Source organism: Chiloscyllium plagiosum, unplaced genomic scaffold (genome assembly GCF_037043375.1).
Source record: "Chiloscyllium plagiosum isolate Xiang-an unplaced genomic scaffold, Cpla_swu_hap1 HiC_scaffold_42, whole genome shotgun sequence".
NCBI classification, from domain to species: domain Eukaryota; kingdom Metazoa; phylum Chordata; class Chondrichthyes; order Orectolobiformes; family Hemiscylliidae; genus Chiloscyllium; species Chiloscyllium plagiosum.
In genome coordinates, this window is record NW_028270180.1 from 95,087,629 (window position 1) to 95,096,891 (window position 9,263).

At 50.2% G+C, this 9,263-nt stretch overlaps 1 long non-coding RNA gene across 1 annotated transcript in view; it reads right to left on the reverse strand.

The window, feature by feature from the left end:
- LOC148138010 (uncharacterized) overlaps window positions 1–7,884 on the reverse strand; it is a 99,989-nt gene extending 92,105 nt beyond the window's left edge. Inside the window, exon 1 of the long non-coding RNA XR_015754114.1 lies at window positions 7,795–7,884. This is a non-coding gene — a long non-coding RNA (uncharacterized LOC148138010). The remainder of the gene's footprint in view (window positions 1–7,794) is intronic.
- Between the last annotated feature and the right edge of the window lie 1,379 nt (window positions 7,885–9,263).

The following is a 9,263-nucleotide window of genomic DNA, read 5'->3' on the forward strand; positions in this document are numbered from 1 at the left end:
GAGAGGGCCGCGCACAAACAGCGAGGGGGACACGCACACACACACACACCCACCCACTGCGAGGGAGGGCCACGCACGCACAGTGAGAGGGACACACACACTCACACACACACAAACACAGCGAGGCGACGGAGGGACACACGCACACTCACAGCGAGGGAGGGACACACACACAAACACAGCGAGGCGACGGAGGGACACACGCACAAACACAGCGAGGCGACGGAGGGACACACGCACACTCACAGCGAGGGAGGGACACACGCACACTCACAGCGAGGGAGGGACACACGCACACTCACAGCGAGGGAGGGACACACGCACACTCACAGCGAGGGAGGGACACACGCACACTCACAGCGAGGGAGGGACACACGCACACTCACAGCGAGGGAGGGACACACGCACACTCACAGCGAGGGAGGGACACACGCACACTCACAGCGAGGGAGGGACACACGCACACTCACAGCGAGGGAGGGACACACGCACACTCACAGCGAGGGAGGGACACACGCACACTCACAGCGAGGGAGGGACACACGCACACTCACAGCGAGGGAGGGACACACGCACACTCACAGCGAGGGAGGGACACACGCACACTCACAGCGAGGGAGGGACACACGCACACTCACCGCGAGGGAGGGACACACGCACACTCACCGCGAGGGAGGGACACACGCACACTCACCGCGAGGGAGGGACACACGCACACTCACCGCGAGGGAGGGACACACGCACACTCACCGCGAGGGAGGGACACACGCACACTCACCGCGAGGGAGGGACACACGCACACTCACCGCGAGGGAGGGACACACGCACACTCACCGCGAGGGAGGGACACACGCACACTCACCGCGAGGGAGGGACACACGCACACTCACCGCGAGGGAGGGACACACGCACACTCACCGCGAGGGAGGGACACACGCACACTCACCGCGAGGGAGGGACACACGCACACTCACCGCGAGGGAGGGACACACGCACACTCACCGCGAGGGAGGGACACACGCACACTCACCGCGAGGGAGGGACACACGCACACTCACCGCGAGGGAGGGACACACGCACACTCACCGCGAGGGAGGGACACACGCACACTCACCGCGAGGGAGGGACACACGCACACTCACCGCGAGGGAGGGACACACGCACACTCACCGCGAGGGAGGGACACACGCACACTCACCGCGAGGGAGGGACACACGCACACTCACCGCGAGGGAGGGACACACGCACACTCACCGCGAGGGAGGGACACACGCACACTCACCGCGAGGGAGGGACACACGCACACTCACCGCGAGGGAGGGACACACGCACACTCACCGCGAGGGAGGGACACACGCACACTCACCGCGAGGGAGGGACACACGCACACTCACCGCGAGGGAGGGACACACGCACACTCACCGCGAGGGAGGGACACGCACACTCACCGCGAGGGAGGGACACGCACACTCACCGCGAGGGAGGGACACGCACACTCACCGCGAGGGAGGGACACGCACACTCACCGCGAGGGAGGGACACACACACTCACCGCGAGGGAGGGACACACACACTCACCGCGAGGGAGGGACACACACACTCACCGCGAGGGAGGGACACACACACTCACCGCGAGGGAGGGACACACACACTCACCGCGAGGGAGGGACACACACACTCACCGCGAGGGAGGGACACACACACTCACCGCGAGGGAGGGACACACACACTCACAGCGAGGGAGGGACACACACACTCACAGCGAGGGAGGGACACACACACTCACAGCGAGGGAGGGACACACACACTCACAGCGAGGGAGGGACACACACACTCACAGCGAGGGAGGGACACACACACTCACAGCGAGGGAGGGACACACACACTCACAGCGAGGGAGGGACACACACACTCACAGCGAGGGAGGGACACACACACTCACAGCGAGGGAGGGACACACAGACACACAGTGAGTGATTGATACGCATACACACACACATACAGAGCGAGGGGAGGACACACACACACTGCAAGAGGGGCACACACACTCACAGCTAGAGGGGCGCGCGCGCACACACACACATACACAGCGAGGGTGGGACATGTGCTCAGAAAATGAGAGGGGACACACACACACACAAAGTGAGGGAGGGTGACACGCAGACATACGCACAAACACACACACACACACACACACACACACAGTGAGGGAGGGACACACACAGAGTGAGGAGAGTTACACACACAGCGAGGGAAGGGGACACACACGCATACACACACACAAACACAGAACAAGGGAGGGACACGTGCACACACAGTGATATGTCTTCTCGGACGTGTAATCGTCCAGTCTCACTCCAGTCTGCTCCCTCACAGGGTCACCGTCTCTGTGACTCCCAGGTACAACTAGGCCTCGATCCTCAGTGCTGATTTATATTCTCCCAGGTGTGAGTCAGCCTCAAGCTCCTGCTCCAAGTTACTCCCTCACACGGTCACTCCCTCTGTGACTCGGTGCTGGTTTCGAGCCTCCTGCTCTGCTTTTGAAACAAATCCAGGTCCCAGTCGGCCTCAATCCTCGCTTTTGATGTATATTCTCCCGCTTTGTGGGGCACTCGCTCAGGTTCTCTCCCCTTGTGACTCCCAGGTAATGGGAGGCTTCAAGCCTCAGCTGAGATTTATTACATCCCATTCCGCACTGCTCTCTTACAGGATCACCGTTGTGCTGGAAGACAATGGGAAAGAGGAGGATTAGACAGAGCAGAGGGTGTTACAGTGACTGAGGGAGCTGTAGGGGATGAAACAGATTGTCTGGGGAGCCAGGCAGACGTGCAGTAACTAAATAACGTTACTGGAAGATACAGCGAGAGTTGCAGACACTGAAGAAGGCAAAGGAAATAGAGAGATGGTGGCTTGTCCATGACGGAGCTTTGTAGAGTCTAAAGGGCTTCAAAGTTTGTGAGAAGATTTGTAGCTCGGGTGCTCGTTGTTGTGGTTCTGTTCGCCGAGTTGGGAATTTGGGTTGCAGATGTTTCGTCCCCTGTCTAGGTGACATCCTCAGGGAGCCTCCTGTGAAGTGTTTCTGTGATGTTTCCTCTGGCAACTATAGTGATTTGCATCTGCCGCTTCCAGTTCTTAGTTCCAGCTGTCCGCTGCAGTGGTCGGTATATTGGGTCCAGGTCGATGTGCTTATTGATTGAATCTGTGGATTAGTGCCATGCCTCCAGGAATTCCCTGGCTGTTCTCTGTTTGGCTTGCCCTATAATAGTAGTGTTGTCCCAGTCGAACTCATGTTGCTTGTCATTTGCGTGTGTGGCTACTAAGGATCGTGTCGTGTCGTTTCGTGGCTAGTTGGTGTTCATGGATGCGGATCATGAGCTGTCTTCCTCTTTGTCCTATGTAATGTTTTGTGCAGTCCTTGCATGGGATTTTGTACACTACATTGGTTTTACTCATTCTGGGTATCGGGTCCTTCGTTCTGGTGAGTTGTTGTCTGAGAGTGGCTGTTGGTTTGTGTGCTGTTATGAGTCCTAGTGGTTGCAGTAGTCTGGCTGTCAGTTCGGAAATGTTCTTGATGTATGGTAGTGTGGCTAGTCCTTTGGGTCGTGGTATGTCTTCATTCCGTTGTTTTTCCCTGAGGCATCTGTGGATGAAATTGCGTGAAGTTTGACCCCACCCCGCAGCTCACCAATAGGATAGCAACACACTGATAAACCTACAAAAAAACCAGGTTTGACCTACAGAGAATGAAACCTGAAAGCAACAAAACCCTCAGAATCTATGGACTACCTAAAGTGCACAAACCCGACATCCCACTCAGACCCATAGTATCACGACCAGGGACACCATCACACAAACTGGCTAAAGAACTACAGCAGAAACTGAAACACCTGATCTGCAGATCCAGACACTCGACACAGTCAACACAGGAATTCTTGGAAATCATCAGAAATATACACATAGACAAGGAAGTAACTATAGTCTCATTCGATGTAACGGCACTGTTCATCTCTATCGACAAAACCCTAGCCAGAGAAACAATAGCCAACCTGCTGGACATACAGAACAGACAACAGGACATTGAACCTATCAACAAAGACTGCATACTCAAACTAGTGGACCTGTGCCTCACAACACACTTCACATTCAACAACCAAATATATGAACAAATCAACGGCACACCCACGGGCTCACCCATCTCTGGACCCATAGCAGAAGCGGTAATGCAAAAATTAGAACAAACAGTCTTACCGCAAATTCAACCCAAACTCTGGGTCAGATATGTAGATGACACCTTTGTAATCATTAAAAACACAGAAATAGAGATCACACACTAGATCATCAACGCCACACTCACAGGAATCCGATTCACTAGAGAGGAAGAAAATGATAACCAACTCCCATTCCTCGACGTGATGGTACAGAGAACACCGAACGGAGAATTCACCACAAAGGTATACAGGAAAGGCACACACACAGGCCAAGTCCTGAACTACGAAAGCAACCACCCCAACTCACACAAAATAAGTTGCATCAAGACACTGTTCAAAAGGGCCACAACACACTGCAGTACACCAGAACTGCAAAAAGAGGAAGAAGAACACCTATACAATGTATTCGCCAAGAACGGATACCCACACAATTTCATTAGGGATTGTCTGTATGGATTTGCTAGACGACTGTCCTCTGATATTGATGAGAGCAGTGCAGATGATCTGGTTTATATGGAGTTCATTAAGGTCTTTGACAAGGTCCCACATGGAAGGCTGGTCCAAAAGGGAAGATCCCATGGGATCCAAGATAAGTTGGTAAATTGGCTCCACAATTGTTGGAGGGTCTAAAGAGTGGATGGAATAAGCTGCCAGACCAAATAGTGGGGTCTGATAGAAATACATTTAATAGGCATGTGGATGGGTGTATGAATAGCAAAGGTTTAGAGTGATATTGGCAAAATTGTGGCAAATGTGACGAGTTACGTCATGCAGGAGTTGGTCCGAAGGCCCTGTTTCCGTGCTGTACATCTCTATAACTCAACGTCTTGAAATGAGTCCACATTATAGAAAAGGAGGTGCTGGAGGTTTTAAAACACAAAGGTAGATAAATCCCCAGGACCTGATCAAATGTATCTCAAGACATTGTGGGAAGCTGGCGAAGAAATTGTCGGGCCCCTAGCAGAGATATTTGTACCATAGAGTGCTATGTGTGATAGGCTGTTAGATGCGAGGGTGGCATTGTGGACAGTGAAGAAGGTTTTCTGAGATTACAAAGGGATCCTGATGAAATGTGTGAATGGCTGAAAAACTGTAGATGGAGTTCAATCTGAATAAATGCGAGGTAATGCATTTGGTACAACAAACACGGGCAGGACTTATACAATTAATGGCAAGACCTTCGGTATTGTTGTAGAACAGAGGAACCTCAGGGTTCAGCTACATAATTCTTTGAAGTTTGCAACATGGAGAGACAGGATAGTTTAATAAAAGGTGCTTACCTCACTTGCTTTCATTGCTCAGTCCTTTGGATATAGGAGTTGGGAAGTCATATTGAGGTTATACAGGCCATTGGTGAGTCCTCTTCTGGAATACTGTATCCAGTTCTAGTCGCCCAGTTATAGGAAGGATATTATTAAGCTGGAAAGGGTTGGGAGGAGATTTACTGGGATGTGGCTGGGTACAAAAGGCTTCAGTATAAAGAAAGGCTGAATAGGTTGGTATTTTTCACTGAAACCTGAATGTTGACAGATGACCTCATAGAAATTTATAAAATCATGAGGAGGATAGATAGAGTTCATGAGAGTTGTCTTTCCCATGGACAAGGGAGTTTCAAGACAAGGCACTACATTTTTAAGTTAGAGGAGAGACATATAAAAAAAAAGACATGAGAGGCACATTGTTACACAGAGGGTGGGATGTGTGTGAAATGAACTTCCCAAGGAAGAGGTGAACATGGGGACAATTACAATGTTCAAAAGACATTTGGATTAGTACAGGAATAGGAAAGGTTTGAAAGGATATGATCCAGGAACAGGCAGGTGGGAAGAGATCCGTTCTAGAGTATGGTTAGCGTTAACTGAACAGTGCGGTATGACTCTCTGACTATGATTATAATGTTGTGTCATCAATTAACAAAGACTGCAAGAGAAAGCCAGGGAACTACAGATTGATGAGCGAGACATCAGGGTGGGTCAGTTGTTGGAGGTTATTTTGAGAGGTAGGACTTACATGCATTTGGAAAGATAAGGCCTGATTACGGACAGCCAGCATGGCTTTGTGCATGGGAAAAAATGTCCCACAAACTTGACTGGAGTTTTCTCAAGATGTGACCAATAAGATAGATGAAGGCAGAGCAACAGATGTTGTTTCTGGCTTCCGCAAACCCTTGTTCAGGATGTAGCATGATACACTGGTTAGTAAGGGTAGATCACAAGGGATCAGGGAGAGCTAGCCAACTGGATACAAAATGGAATGACAGTGGGAGACAGAGGGTGGTGGGAGAGGGTTGTTGTTCAGACTGGAGGCCTCTGACCAGCAGTGTTCTGTAAGGATTGTGCACCACTTACATAAACAATTTGAGTGAAAATATAGTAATCCCTGTTAATATGTTTATAGATATCAAGATTAGTGGAAAAGTGGGCATGGAATATAGTTATCGAAGGGAATGGTAATCAACTGGGCCAAGGAATGAAAGATGGAGTTTAATTCAGGTGTTGGATTTAGTTCAGACAAACCAGGGAGGACTAACATGGGTAATGGTTGGGCCCTGGACAGTGTTGCAGAAAAGAGAGAGACCAAGGGGTGCAGTTACATTGTTCCTTGGACTGGCATCACAGGGCGACAGGGTGTTGAAAGCAGCAATTGGCACACTTGTCTTCATTGGTCAGAGCATTGAGTACATGAGTTGGAGATATTGGTAACACTGTCGTCAATATTTCTCCTGGGCAGAGGAGGCCACGGGGTGACCTTATAAAGGGTTATGAAACCATGTAGGGTCTAAGTAAGATGAATTGCCAAGGGTAGGTGAGTCCATTGCTAGAGGCATAAACGTGAGGTGAGAGAGCAAGGATTTAAAGAGGGAGCTGAGGGGCAACATTATCCACAGAGGATGGTGCATAGTCGGAATGGACTGCCAGAGGAAATGATAAAAACAAGTACAATTACAACATGGAAAAGACACTTGGGCAGGTACATGGAGAGGAGAAGATTTGAAGGGATATAGGCCAAACACAGGCAAACGCGACTCATTCCATTTAGGGAACCTTGGCCAAAGAGTAATGCCGCACAGAAACAGACCCTATGTCTCCAGTTATTGGAGGAGGAGACTATCGAGACAAGGCATGTTGTAGAGACTGAAGCAAGGTACAGTGATAAGGATGGTCCTCTGGACTGGAGATTTCAAATATGTGAAATAATTGGTGAGAGGGGAGGAGATGACAGAGGTAGGAACTGTTATAGGAGTTAGAATGATTGAAGACACTGGTCCTCTATACAAGCCATAGATACAGTGTTGGAGAGGGAATAGGGAACAGAAAGATCCCAGGCAGCATTTCCACCCTCTCGTGGGAGACCTGCTTTCCCCTCAGTTGTTTTGATGCTCCCTGAGAAAGCACAGGCTTGGACTGATAACTGGGAATTCCCGATGCTGTCTCCTTACAACAAAACTTGCAGCAGGCGTGGTGATTGAGCCTGGGGTGTGTCTGTACTGTGCTCCCCCTCCAGCACTTTCTCTATGTCATGTCTTGTTCACTGATGTTTGGATCCTCCTTATTACTTTCTGCTCTGTGCACTGGAATGATCTTACCTGGCAGCAGGATTTATTGAAGACTCCCGACCTCCCTGACTTTGTCTTTCTGGCTGACCAACCATCGTCCCAACCAGCAGTTGGCAAGTCTATTCAGTCAGGAACTCCATGAGTACCTGTACAAGACACAGAAATAGGCAGAATGGGGAAATTAGACTAATGCTTTGACGGTTACACATAGAGAATGGCACTGAGCCCACAGAGATCTGGAAAATCCCAATCTACATTCCTGACCTGTGCTGTCTCATCTCTCTGGAGTGGAGAATTCTGTTGGCTCAGGATCTGGAGTAGCTTCAAGAGTGAGAGACGCTGACAGAGGCAGCAATTAGACCCACACAGTGAGGGACACCACATGGAGAGGCACTGAGTCACATCACCAGAGTGCTGGGTCAAACAATTGTGCAGGAAGAAAGAGTTTTGATTCATGTTGCACTGGGATATACAAATTGTGAGCAGGCGAAGTGATGGCCTAGTGGCATTATTGTGTGACAATTTATCCAGAAACTCAGCAAGTGTTCTCTGGACACAGGTTCAAATCCCACCATTGCAAATGATTGAATGTGAAGTAAATGCTTCAAACACGATGTAATTAAAAGCCTGTGAGTGAGTATTAAACAATTGCTGATGTTAAGAAAAATCCATCGGGTGCATTCCTGTCTTTCGTGAATTAACCTAAGATGGGACTGGGATATCACAGGTATTACAGAAACAACAGCTGAGGGAGGGACAGGACAGGACAGGCAGCTCAATGTTCCATGGGACAGATGCTGCAGGAAGGACAGAAGGGGAGCTGAGAGAGGAGTAGAGCTGCTGGTTCTGACTGGGTGAACCATCCCAGCAGGACTGAGAGGATATTCCTGCGGGACCGCCCAGTGACGCTGTGTCCGTGGGATTAATCAGTAACAATGGGTCTTCCCTTTCCTCTGATTGTTCTACAGACCCCGAGAGCCCCGCCCTCCTGCACCTTGACCTTCTCAAGATGGCGGCCCATCTTGTCTTCCCTCAAACAAATGGCGGCCGCTTCCCTGATCAGAGACCGAAAGGATACCCGGGCCGAGAGGATATTTTTCGAGTTATTTTTAACCTGTATTCGGGACTTGTGAATTCTCTCCGCTCCTTTCTCCCAGCGAGGCTCCCACACACCGGCTCTGAGCGCCGCTCTCTGAAGCCGATCGCAGCCGCTGCCGGAGAAAGCAGCTCCATGTCTCTCTCTCCCTTTGTAATGATAAATGTGACACTGCGCATGCTCCACATAGAAACCAAACTGCGCGTGCGTCTGAGATTACCGGTGGATTTATAGAGAATATTCATAACTGCACAGGATCATGGGTCAAATATTAGTCATTAACAATTGCTCTGGAGAGTTACAGTCATTGAGATGATTAGTATGCAAATAGATTGTTCGGTCCAATTTAACCAAGCTGGCCAGGTATGTAAATTACCAATCGTTCTGAGAGTTTGAAAATAAG